Genomic DNA, 11188 nt, shown 5'->3' with positions numbered 1-11188 from the left:
GTTCGCAGGAAGACGTGTTCTTGAGCTGGCTCTGGGGCCTGGCAATGACGAAGGCTGGCCTCCTGAAAGGTGTCTGTGTGCCAGAGGGGCAGGTTAACGCCCACACTGCTGGTGCGGCTGGAGTGGCAAAGGACTGTACTGAAGCTCCGTGTGTGGCTGCTCTATGACTGTAGAGGTGCTTGGCCAAGGGTGGGTAGGCTGTGGGGTGCGTATGGTGTGTGTCCCTGTTTAGTGGGATTCTGTGTGGCCTGCCTTTAGGACAGTGGTAGCGACTGTGAGTCACATGTGGAGTGTGTCCTTGTGACCCATGCTCCCGTGACCACAAGTCCACGTGTAACTGCAGAGCCTCATATGGCCATAAGTCCTTTTTGTGTGTGTAACCAATCCTTGTGCAACTGTGAGTTCAAGCATGGTTGTGAATCCAGGTGGCTGAGTGCAGGACGGACACAGGGCAGGCACGCGGGTTTTACGCTCAGGGTTGGGCAGCTGGGCCCTGGTTCTGGCATTCCCTCTGGTCTGTGATGCTTCTGGGTCTAGCTCCTGGAAGCTGGCTGTTTCCTTAAGGGCAAAGGCATGGAGAGGCAGGAGATACTGACTGGCCGATGCTGCCAGTAGATTTTAGAGTCCTGGCCTGGGTGGAGGAGGTCAGGAATTTTGGCCTGGGCAGGCCAGAAGGGGCCACAGACAGATTTGAGGGTCGATCCCCAGGCAGAGTTAGGGACTGAGTGCCTCAGAGGGGGGCGGGGAGCGGTGGGCCTCAGAAGGGAGGGGAGAGGAGGGGGCGGTAAGAGGATTAGGCCGTTTAGACCCTTCCCTCCCACCAGGATCCCCCACCCCCAAGCTCCAGAAAAGATTTCTTCTGCCAAAGCAAAACCGTTTAGGCTCCATTTAAAGGGACAAGAAAGGTGGAGGCGGGGGCTTTAAATAACCTTTTAATTTCCCTTCAGGGATCTGGCCCTGTGAGGGAGGGGAGAGGAGAAGAGGGAAGGGAAGGGCAAGGAAGGGGAGCCCAGGCTGACTTTTTGGCCTAGGTAATGGGGACAGCGGCCAGGTGCTCGCTCCACGTGCTGGAGAAATGGTGGGACGCTGCGCCCCCAGCTGGCTGCCCTCCACACACGAACACACGCACACAGATCATCCTCGAGAAAATTATCACCTCCTACGCACACTAGTCATTCAGTCACACGCAGACCTGGATACAGGTGCACGTGCAGAGGGTCACATTTAGAGACACACAAATGAAGGGGGGGGTCACCAAAGTCCCTCCCATGGTAGCACAGATGTGGAGTCCCTCCCTGCCCCTAGCCATCACTACTTGGTAGTCCCAGGGGAGGTTTGCTGAGCGCACTCCCCACAAGAGGAATCCTGGCTGCAACTGGGTCTCCCTTTCCAGCAGGAGGGAGCATCATCTTTCTTTGCCCAGGGACCCAACTCCAACCTATCCCTCCCTAGTACCCTCCTCAGACAGGACAGGGGCTGCTGGACAGACTTGGGGGTGAGGACTCCAACCTCGCTTAGGCCGGACTTGGGGCCAGGCCCAGACTTGGGAAGCAGACTGTTAGGGAGAGCACAGGTTCTGCTGGTGAGCTGAGGGCTACTGAGGGCTCCAGGCGGTGGGTCATGGGGCTCAGCTAGGCACCTGCTCTTTGAAGGGACATGTCTGCCACACAGACTCTGGGCCCAGCTGGGGAAACCCTTGCTTGCCTCCTACCCAGGCCCTGGCCAGTGCCAGCTGTCCCAGTCCTAGAGGTCTGGAGGTGGTGGCTGGGTGGCCAGTATGCCTAGAGCCTCAGGGTACACACTGGTCCTCTACACAAGGGGACACCATGGGCTGCTCATTCACACTCCCACCCCTGTGCACTTCCAGAGACATGGTGGCAAAGTGCTGGGCTCTGAGTTGATTGTGGATTCTTGTGGGGAGAGGTGCACAAAATCCCTGGCATGTGCTGGGACAGAAAGTCAGAGAGGAAAACAGGGTAGGAGGGCTAAGGGGAAGGTGTCTTTGGGGAGGTCTGGGGCGGTGGAGAGCTTGGCATGCCACAATGTGGGTGGGTTTTACTGATTTACCAAAATGATTCCGCAGGTGCCACCGTCTAGACAGGAGCTAAGAAATGGAAATGATTCAGGGCCTCCCTCCCTAGAGTGTTCCTAGAGCCTCCCCACCCACCGCCCCAAGGCTGTGGCTGACACCTTCAAAGGGCTTAAAAGGAAGGCATCCCAGACTGGTTTGGGACCCGCCCCCAAAAGACTTTCTGGGGGCTACTGGGGCTGGGAGTGAAGGCGGCCGTGCATTTTGGGAGGTGTTGTGTTTGTGTGTATTCATTATCCCGTGAGTTATGCGTATGTTGTAGTTGCAGGTATATATTCCTATATTTGTATGTAACATAAATATGTAACATATGCATGCAGACTGTGCCTTTGTGGGCTGCGCGCATGAGTGTGTGGGGAGATGTTTCTAAATTGGACCAAGGTGGTGGGTAGGCAAGGGAGGGGTTAACTTAGGAACTTTGGAAAAGTGGGTGCTCACAGAGCTTCGGGCAGCCTGGAAACCGAGACGCCCGGGTGCCAGACGTCTGTGCAAAAAGATCTGGGAACTGAGTGAGAATCCGAGGTTCCCCGAAAGTCCCAGGGCAGACCCCAGCCCTGCCATTTCTGGACTCGGTTTAGAGCAGCAGTGCCAAACCCAACCCCCCCTAATCCCCCGCACGTACACACACTCTGAAGGAGAGGCCCACTCAGCACCAGAGGGGAGGGGGCGGATGCCCGGATGCGGCCACTCTCTAGGCGCCCCAGACGGGCAGAGGATACCCTCGAATTGCGGGAACACCCGGCTGCGATGTCGGAGGCTCGCCGGGGAGGCTGGAGACCGTGCCGCCCCGCGCTCCTTCCCGGAGGCCCACTCTCTGCGTCCGGATCCGCCGGGATTCGGAGGCCTCATCCGGGCTCGGGGCTGGCGGGGTGGGGGCCCCGGTGCCACTCCTCGTCCTGGCCCGCTCCCACCCCCACGGCTGGCGCTCCCCCGTGACTGGGGGGTGGGCGGCTTAGAGCTAATTCGAGAGCTAATGGCGGCGGCGGCCCGGCCCCCCGCGGCCCCGCCCCCCACCCCACCCTACCCCCACCCCCAGCCCCGGGCAGGGCCGCGGGCCGCCCGCATCTGCGCGATCCGCGGCGATTCATCATCGTGATCCATGGCGCGCGCTGACGGCGGCCCCGGCCGTGCTGACAAGACTAACAAAGCAATTTGCCACGAGCCATCTCCTGGACAGGTTATTAGCGCGGCCGCCGCTTAAAGAGCCCTTCCCCCGCCCTCAGCCCAGCGCGGGGCAGCTACCTGCTCTGTTCCCTCCCTCCACCCGGCTGCTGGCCCTCACCGCTCAAAGATACCCCTGTGGATTCCTGGCGCTCTCCGACCACCCCAAAGCGTCCCCCCCCCACACACACCCTCTTAGTTGCCCCGCGCGAGTTCCTTCTCCCCTAGCTGGGGTAGCGCTACCTGTTGGGGGCCCCCCCCTCCCCCCATCAGCTCCTGCCCCCCAACCACTCCCCAAATCCCCCACAAGCTCCTGGCCCCTTCCCACCATCTCTCAGCCTTGCCTCAGTGCTGACTTCGCCCCTCACCTTCTCACTCCCAGAGGTTCCCTCTACTCTCCACCCTCCTCACCTCCTCTACCCACCCCGTTGCCATCAGGGATTGGAAAACGCTGTTTATTCCCAGCTTTGCGAGGAGGGGTTCTCCTGCCGCGTCTTTGAGTTTCCTCTGACCGCTCTTGCTCCAGGTGATCTTACTGTCGGGGGTGAGGTGGCCCAAGGCCGGCTGCATGGCTATGGAGGTGGGAGGACACTGTGACTTCTCCAAGAGTACCCTGACCAGGGACATGGTGAGTCCGGTGGACTTTCTCTGAGGGAGGCCATGAAGGCTGGGGGGAAATGTTGGGCACCATCCAAACAGAGGCTCGGAGAGATGCAGAAACTTGCTGAGGGCCACACAGCAGATCAGGGCAGAAGAGGGACTGGAACCAGGTGTGTGGCCTCCGAGGCCTGGGCTTCATCCCTGGCTACACCGCTCTGGGAAGTAAAAGAGGCCAAGAGACCAGGGTGCCCTCACTAAGCAACTGCCCTCCCACCTGCAGAGAGGGGTGGGGAGAGTTATATGTGGGTGTGTGGGGGACCAGATTTATCTGGATATAACATAGATAATGAAGGTAAGGAGCGATCCCCAAAAGCAAAGTAACTATTTGGTCATTTCAGACAAGTCTATTTCTTGAAAGAACTCTCTGGGTAGAGTGGACACAGTCTGGTTCTTTAGATACACGGCAGGACTGTGTGGGGGAACTGGACATGCCCTGGATGAGCTCCTGGGTGTGTGTCTGGGTACATGGATAAAGCCAAGTGTCCATGTGTGTACTTGCACAGGGTGGGGTCCCTCTGAACGTACGGAGGGTTTCTCTGTGTATGTGTACGCTGGGGGCTAGGTGTGTGCCTTTGTGTGTACATGGGGGCCTGGGAGGGGCAGCGTGTGGCACCTGTGTGAACGTGTGTGTGCACACCTAGGGTAACTGGGCTTCAAACCAGGAAGGAGTCCCCACTCCCTTGTTCACTCTTCTCTTAGATCCAGCCTCAACACTCCCAAACTGTCAGCTTCTGCAGCTGGGCAGTGAGGAGAGCCAGAGCCCTGCTCTGAGAGCCTGGGGGAGCTGCTTCTGCGGGATCCGGATCTAGGAGGGGAGCTTTTTCTGCAGGGCAGGTGGTCTGGAACCTCCACCGTGAGCCAGGTTGGTGCTGAGCTTGGAGGTTGGGGCCCGGGGAATGGACCTGGTGCAGGGAAGCCGGCTTTTTCTTTTCCTCTGGCCAACCAGGCCGCTGTGTCTTCACCCCCAGGGAGGCCCAGCTGTGTCGCTGCCTGCACCACCACTGCGTCCCTGACGTGAAATATGGGGGGCGCAGGCCGCGCTGGGGAGATTTGTCATCTGTGCTCAGCGGGTGACTCTATCTGCAGACTATTAGAGTATAAAATATATTTTACAAGAGTTTTAGCTACAGGTGACTTGCTCTTTATTACTAGATGTGGGCAAAATCAATACTTCTGTAACTAAAAGATCATTTATTTTGCTTTTTGAAACATTTTTCAACAGGGGCACTGGCTAAGCTTGCAAAGCTATGATTAAGAGTTATGGCGGTGCCTGTTTCTCTTAACCCTTGAAGGACCACAGCCCAGGCTCTCCTAGCGCTGGTACCTGCCTGTGGAAAGCCAGACACATAGACACGCATCCCAGCTGCAGCAAAGACAGGCACACAGACTGAAGTGCACAGGCCCCCACTCCAATAAAGCCATCATGCAGATACACTGATTCTTACAGATGTATACAAAAACTCTCACAGGTACACACAAAAATACAGCAGCATACACACTCCTTCCCACCCAGAAACCCACAAATCAAATGCACACGTGCACAAATGCATGCTTCCCACCAGCACATGCTTCTGCACACAAATATCTTCCACCTCATGCCCTACATACCATGACACTAAGATGTGCACAGTCACATTGTGCTAACTTCTGACCAGTGGCCAGCCAAGGGTGGGGATTCTGAAGCAGGTTGGAAGACGCTGAGAGGGGTCTCATGAATGCAGCTCTGGCCACTACTGGACAATGAATGGAGAGAGCCCAGGAATGTCAGGAATCTGTGGAACCTGGGCCTTACTCCTGTCAGAGCTCAGCTCTCCTCAAGCCCTCATCCCCATGACAGCCCTGCCCCTTTGCTGTCAGCTAAAGCAGGGGGTGGTTTTTCTGGAAGCTGCCACATACGAAAGCTGTGAAGTCATACAACTCTGTCAAAGCTGCTCATTGGTGACCACCCCTGTCCTGGGTGGGTTCAGAATGATTAAGTGGCCACATACCATTCCCAGAATGACATCCCCTAGCCAGATTGGAGGTGTCCTCTAGCTGTTATCTGAGTCAGCAAATCAGCATCAGCCAGTTGTTATTTATCTCAGGGTTGGGGAGAGACATGGAGGTGACAGTGACTTAACCCACCCATAGGTGAAGTTCTAATGGTGAGATTCCAGACAGTGAGGTTGACCAAGTGTATCAGTTATCTATTGCTGAATAACAAATTACCCCTAAACTTAAGTGGCTTAAAACAAACATTGATTATATCACAGTTTCTGAGAGTCAGGAATCCAGGAGCAGCTTAGCTGGGTGGTTCTGGCCTGGGGTCCTTCATGGGTTGCAGTTACACTGGTTAGGGCTACTTCATCTGAAGTCTTGTTAGGGCTGGAGGGTCCTCTTCCAAGAAGGCTCATTCACAGGACTGGCGGTTGGTGCTGGCTCTCAGCTGGTGTGTCTCAGTTCTCCTCCATGTGGTCTCTTCAACAGGATAGCTTGGACTTCTTTGTATGGTGGGATCCGAGAGAGAGAAAGGTCAAATAGAAGCTGTAGTCTTCTATTTGAAACTGTAACCTAATCTTAAAAGTGACATCACTTCTGCTAAGTTTCAGTCATTATAAGCAAGTCACTAAATCCAACCCATACTCAAAGTGAGGAGAATTAAGCTCTACCACTCAAAGGAAGAAGTATTGAAAACTTGGTGGACATATTGTTTAAACTGCCACAACTAGGCAAGGGGACACTTCCGTTCTACCCAGTGTCTGCAAAATGACAAGCACCTCTTGATGGCTCCAAACCCTAGAAGAACCATGGAGCATCCTGAAGTGGGGAGGGCATGGCCAGGCGATCATGGGGACTCAGAGGTAACCCTCGCTCAGGACTACCGTAGAGCAGTATCACATGCACAGTAATTAAATGCATGGACCCTGGAGCCAGACCGTCTGGGTTCAAATCTAGCCTCAGCCACTGAGTAACTGTGTGACCTTGAGCAAGCCACTTAACTCCATGCCTCAGTCTTCTTACTTGTAAAATGAGGGAAATACTAGTGCTTACCCCTTGGGCTGCTGTGAGGATCAAATGAGTTAACATTTAACATTAAATGAGTTAACATTTAGCGTAGTACCTGGTAAGTGGTAAATGGCACATAAGTATTGGCTAATACTGTCAGTTCCTACCTCTCATTGCAGCCTGTGGGCTCTTTCTCACAAGGGATTTATTGAGTACCTTCAATGTTCCTCAGACTAACCCCATATCCCCACCACCAGCACTCCAATTACCCTGGTGGGGGGCTAGGCAGGGGGCTGGGCTCCACGAGCTCTATTTGACCCCACCAGCCCAGTACTGCCTTTTGTGGCCTCTCTGGGAATGTTGTGCAATATGTTGGCCACAAACATTTTATGAGCGAGAGGACAGGAAGAAATTTTCCTCTATCGACCTGCAGTCAAACCTGCTCCCTTCCCCTCCTCTTCATGTGTCTCCTTGGCAAGGAGGGGGACAAGGCGAAGACCGCCCTCTCAGCGGAGCCCCCTAAGGAGCAGCCCAGTCTCAGGGCCTCTTCCTCCAACTACCCCAGGGCCAGATCCGAAACAGCTGCTGCCCCCCAACCCCTGGCATGGAGGGGTGGGAAGACCTGGATCTAGGGGACCTGGATGCCTAGGACCTAAGACCCTCAGCCCCTTGGGGCAGGCACTCCCTCTGAGGTCACCTGGTCTAAGAGTCCCAAGACCTTTCACCCAAACATCAAGAAAAGAGAAAAATAAGATTTTTGTAGGAAATTGTTCCTAAAGCTGTCTATTCAATATGAAGCTCTATCCTCTCTATTTGGGATTATGTCTTTTCAACTTTTTGACATGAAAATATCCTTTCTTTTATGAAATCATTCTGACAGCAGTTGCTAGTTTTCTCTCAGTGCCCTTATATGGACAAATTAGTAGCTGGCAACTTTATGCTGGAAGCCACATTTTTAAATATTACTCTCTTCCATGCAGGAAGCACAAAACTGTCCCCACCTCATCAAGAAGGCCTGCTGACCGCTAGCCTAGGCGAAGGGGGGAGCTCACCACATTCCTGCCCCAGCTGGGCCTGCAATGTGGTATGACTCAAGACAAGCCCCTTCCTTTCTCCAGCCCTGGTTGGTCTCCCCGTCCACTCAGTGAGCAGGTGGGACAGATGTTCTTTCTCAGTCTATGGTCTAGACCCACTCTGGCCTCTACGCTGGGTGCCCTTAGCCCTCCCCACCCTGAGATGACCACAGGTGGATGCTGATATGCTGGGGGGGGAGGGGCGGGGGCGGGCAGGCCATGCCTGGGAGTCACCTCTAACTGCCCTGAAATGCCCTTCACCAGGCTCCACTGAAGACGCAGTCTCTGAGCTGGGGGCAGGGAGATGGGAGGGGTCTTCGGCCTTTGGCCAGGGAGACCTTCGTGATGCACCAGGGAAGGAGAGAAGGATTTGTCTCAGGGGCTCAGTCTGCACTGAGTTCTCGGGACCCCCTCCCCTTCCTGCCCCCAAGGCTTGGCTGGAGCACAAGGGGCCCCTTTGTGGGACCTAATCTCAAAGCACTGCGGCTTTAGCGACCTTCAGGGATGAAAGCGCCAGGAGCTGGCGGCCGGGAGGTGGTGTGGGGGGCAGCCCCGCTAATCCCTGCGCTTTCGCCAAACAAAGCTGCCAGGAGGGGCTGGCTCCCGGGAGATGATCCAGAGAACCAATTCCTGGAGCCTAACCCGCTCTGACAGCCCGAAAAGGAGAGGCCCGCTGCCCGCCCCAGTGGCCCCAGCTCGGCCTTAGAGGCTGAGGGGGGCCTGGCCTGGGACCTTTAGCACTTTCTCCCACCCAGCCATGGACACCTCTCCCTGCCCGTGAGGACGTTTTTCTACTTCCTCTCTCTCCACGTTCAGCTCCACGGGCCCCCTCATTCCTCAGCCCCAAACGCCTCAACCTCTTTTGAGGTCCTGATCCTCTCGTCCCCCAACACCCCGGTTCTTAACCTTCAGCCCCTAAATTCCCCAATACCTCAAATCCTCAGCCCCCCAATATCCCAATCCTCAGTATCCCAGACCCAAATCCTTTAGCTCCAGTCTTCTGTCTCCTAATTTTGCAACCCCAGTTCCAACCCCCAGCTCCCAACCTCTTGGCTTCCCAATCTCCACTCTCTAGATTCTCAGCCCCCAATCCTTAATTCTCCAGTCTCCCAGCTCTCCAGCCTCCACAGCACACCAACCCCTGTTCTCTCAACCCCTCCCCTCCTGGTCTGACCTGATGTTCCTACTGTTCCCCCGGGGTTTACCTGGCTATCTCTGCCCCATTCCATCCCGTCTGGCCAGGCTTCCTGTGCCCCTTGTGCCCAGACCTGTACTCACCTTCTCATGGAGAAGACTTGAGGAGGGAAGTGATTCTGAGTCAACCCTGATTAAACCCACGCCTCCCACCAGACACTCCCTCCAGCTGTGATCACCCTGGAATCCTGAGGCTTCATCCCAGTCTCACAGGTGAGCACATCATCATGACCAGAAGAAGGGGCCGGGGTCCCTCCTGGGCTCAGTGGTCTGAGAAAAGCAGCCCAGCGGAGGGGAGGGGTGTCAGCAGGGCTGGGCTTTCTGCTGCCCCATCTCTCCCCCGGCCTGAGGAGACCCAGGATGCAGAAATCTCCACCAAACCCAGAGAGAGCCAGGTGATAGGTAGGATCACCCAGGCCAGCAGAGGCCACTGAAGAGCCAAGATGGCTTTGGGGCCCACAGGGGAGGGGTTGGGCAGGGCAAGAGGGTTGGATTCCCAGGAGAGGGGTGGGGGCCAGGCTAACCCAGAGCATTTTCCCACCGTAGCCTCTGCCGTCTCCACTCACTAATCTGATTACGATATTTACCAACCTCCCATGGCCTGCTTGGGGCAGAGGGGGGTGTTACACTGAGGATCTCAGTTCCAGTTCCCAGCAAAATGGGAGACCCAGAAAGGTGTTTATGGGCCTGAAGTGACTGCACCAGGCCCTCCCTCCTGCGTGCCCCAGGTCACAGGGCTATGGGAGACCCCTCCCCATCAAGTTTAGCCTTCTTCAGCAAGTGTCCCCTGCCACACTCTGTCTCCAAGTCACTTCTGGGCCCCTCATGCTGTCCCATCCCAGAGCCATGACTATTATGATATTATACAAGCCTGGGGCAGTGCCTTCCTTCCTTCCGAAAGATAAAAACTTTAGTGGTGAGCTTTTAGGCACTGAGGACAAGGAGGTTGGTGGCATGCCCCAAGGGGCTGCTCCACCTAGTTGGAGTCAATGTCACACTCACTTACTTTGACCTCACACCCAGGCTCAGCCCCTTCCCGAAGTGTGTGTGGAGGGGGAAGGGGGTGCACTGTAGCACCTGTCTCAGGTTTTGCTGTGAAAAGAACAGAACAAACCTTGCTTTCTCCCTCTCTGTCTCTCTCTCTCTCTCTGTCTCTCTGTCACACACACACACACACACACACACCTGTGCACACACTTGCACACACTATTAGTGTGTCACAGACATGGTCACACTGTCACACAGGGAAGGCCCACACCTCCCAGCCCCCTTCCTCTCCTCCGTACCACTGGGCACCAGACAGGTCTGTCGGGGCTTGGCTTGGGCGTGCTCCTTCCCCAGCTGGTGTAGGTGTTAGTCCAGTGGAGGGAGGACACTGCCTGTAGATGAGAAGGGAGCAATCTTAGGGAAGCCGAGGGGAGACTCTTACTCCTTATCTCCCCCAGATGGGACGATTTGAGAGGCAGAATGCCAGTCTCCAGGGTTGAGGACAGTGGAGGTGGTCCTCCCCAGAGGAACAACAGCACCTCTTCCACCTCCCTCTACCCCGGAGGTCTAAGGCCAAGCTCATTCATCCTTCGTAGGAGTTCAAATAGAGAAGTTATTCTGGGAAACAGGTAAGAGTTTCTTTAAAAAGCAAACAAGACAAGGCCAAATTCAGACTTGTACAAAGCTTACACTCTCCTGAGGGCCCTCTAGGGTTCCAACCCACAGTGTACTCAACACTCACCCCTGTGGGCTATTCCGGCTCTGGGCAATTACAGCTGTGGGGTCTGAGAATAGAGAAAGGATTGGGCGCCCCCTGCTGCCGGACCTCCAGAACTGCACCCTCTCCCCAGGGTGCCCGGGGCCAAGTGACCCCTCTCCCCCAAAATCACACAAGGTCTCCTCCTGTCACCTGTACCACCAGTTGGATCAAAGAACCTATCCTGCTTTGGGGTGCCAATTCCCTACTGGTAGCTGATTGGAAAAGGGGAGGGCCTGGCTGAAGTAGGAGCAGTTGTCGGGGAAATGGAATGTCACAGGC

The sequence above is a fragment of the Balaenoptera acutorostrata genome, chromosome 1, assembly GCF_949987535.1.
Source record: "Balaenoptera acutorostrata chromosome 1, mBalAcu1.1, whole genome shotgun sequence".
NCBI lineage: Eukaryota > Metazoa > Chordata > Mammalia > Artiodactyla > Balaenopteridae > Balaenoptera > Balaenoptera acutorostrata.
This window is presented reverse-complemented; position numbering follows the sequence as displayed.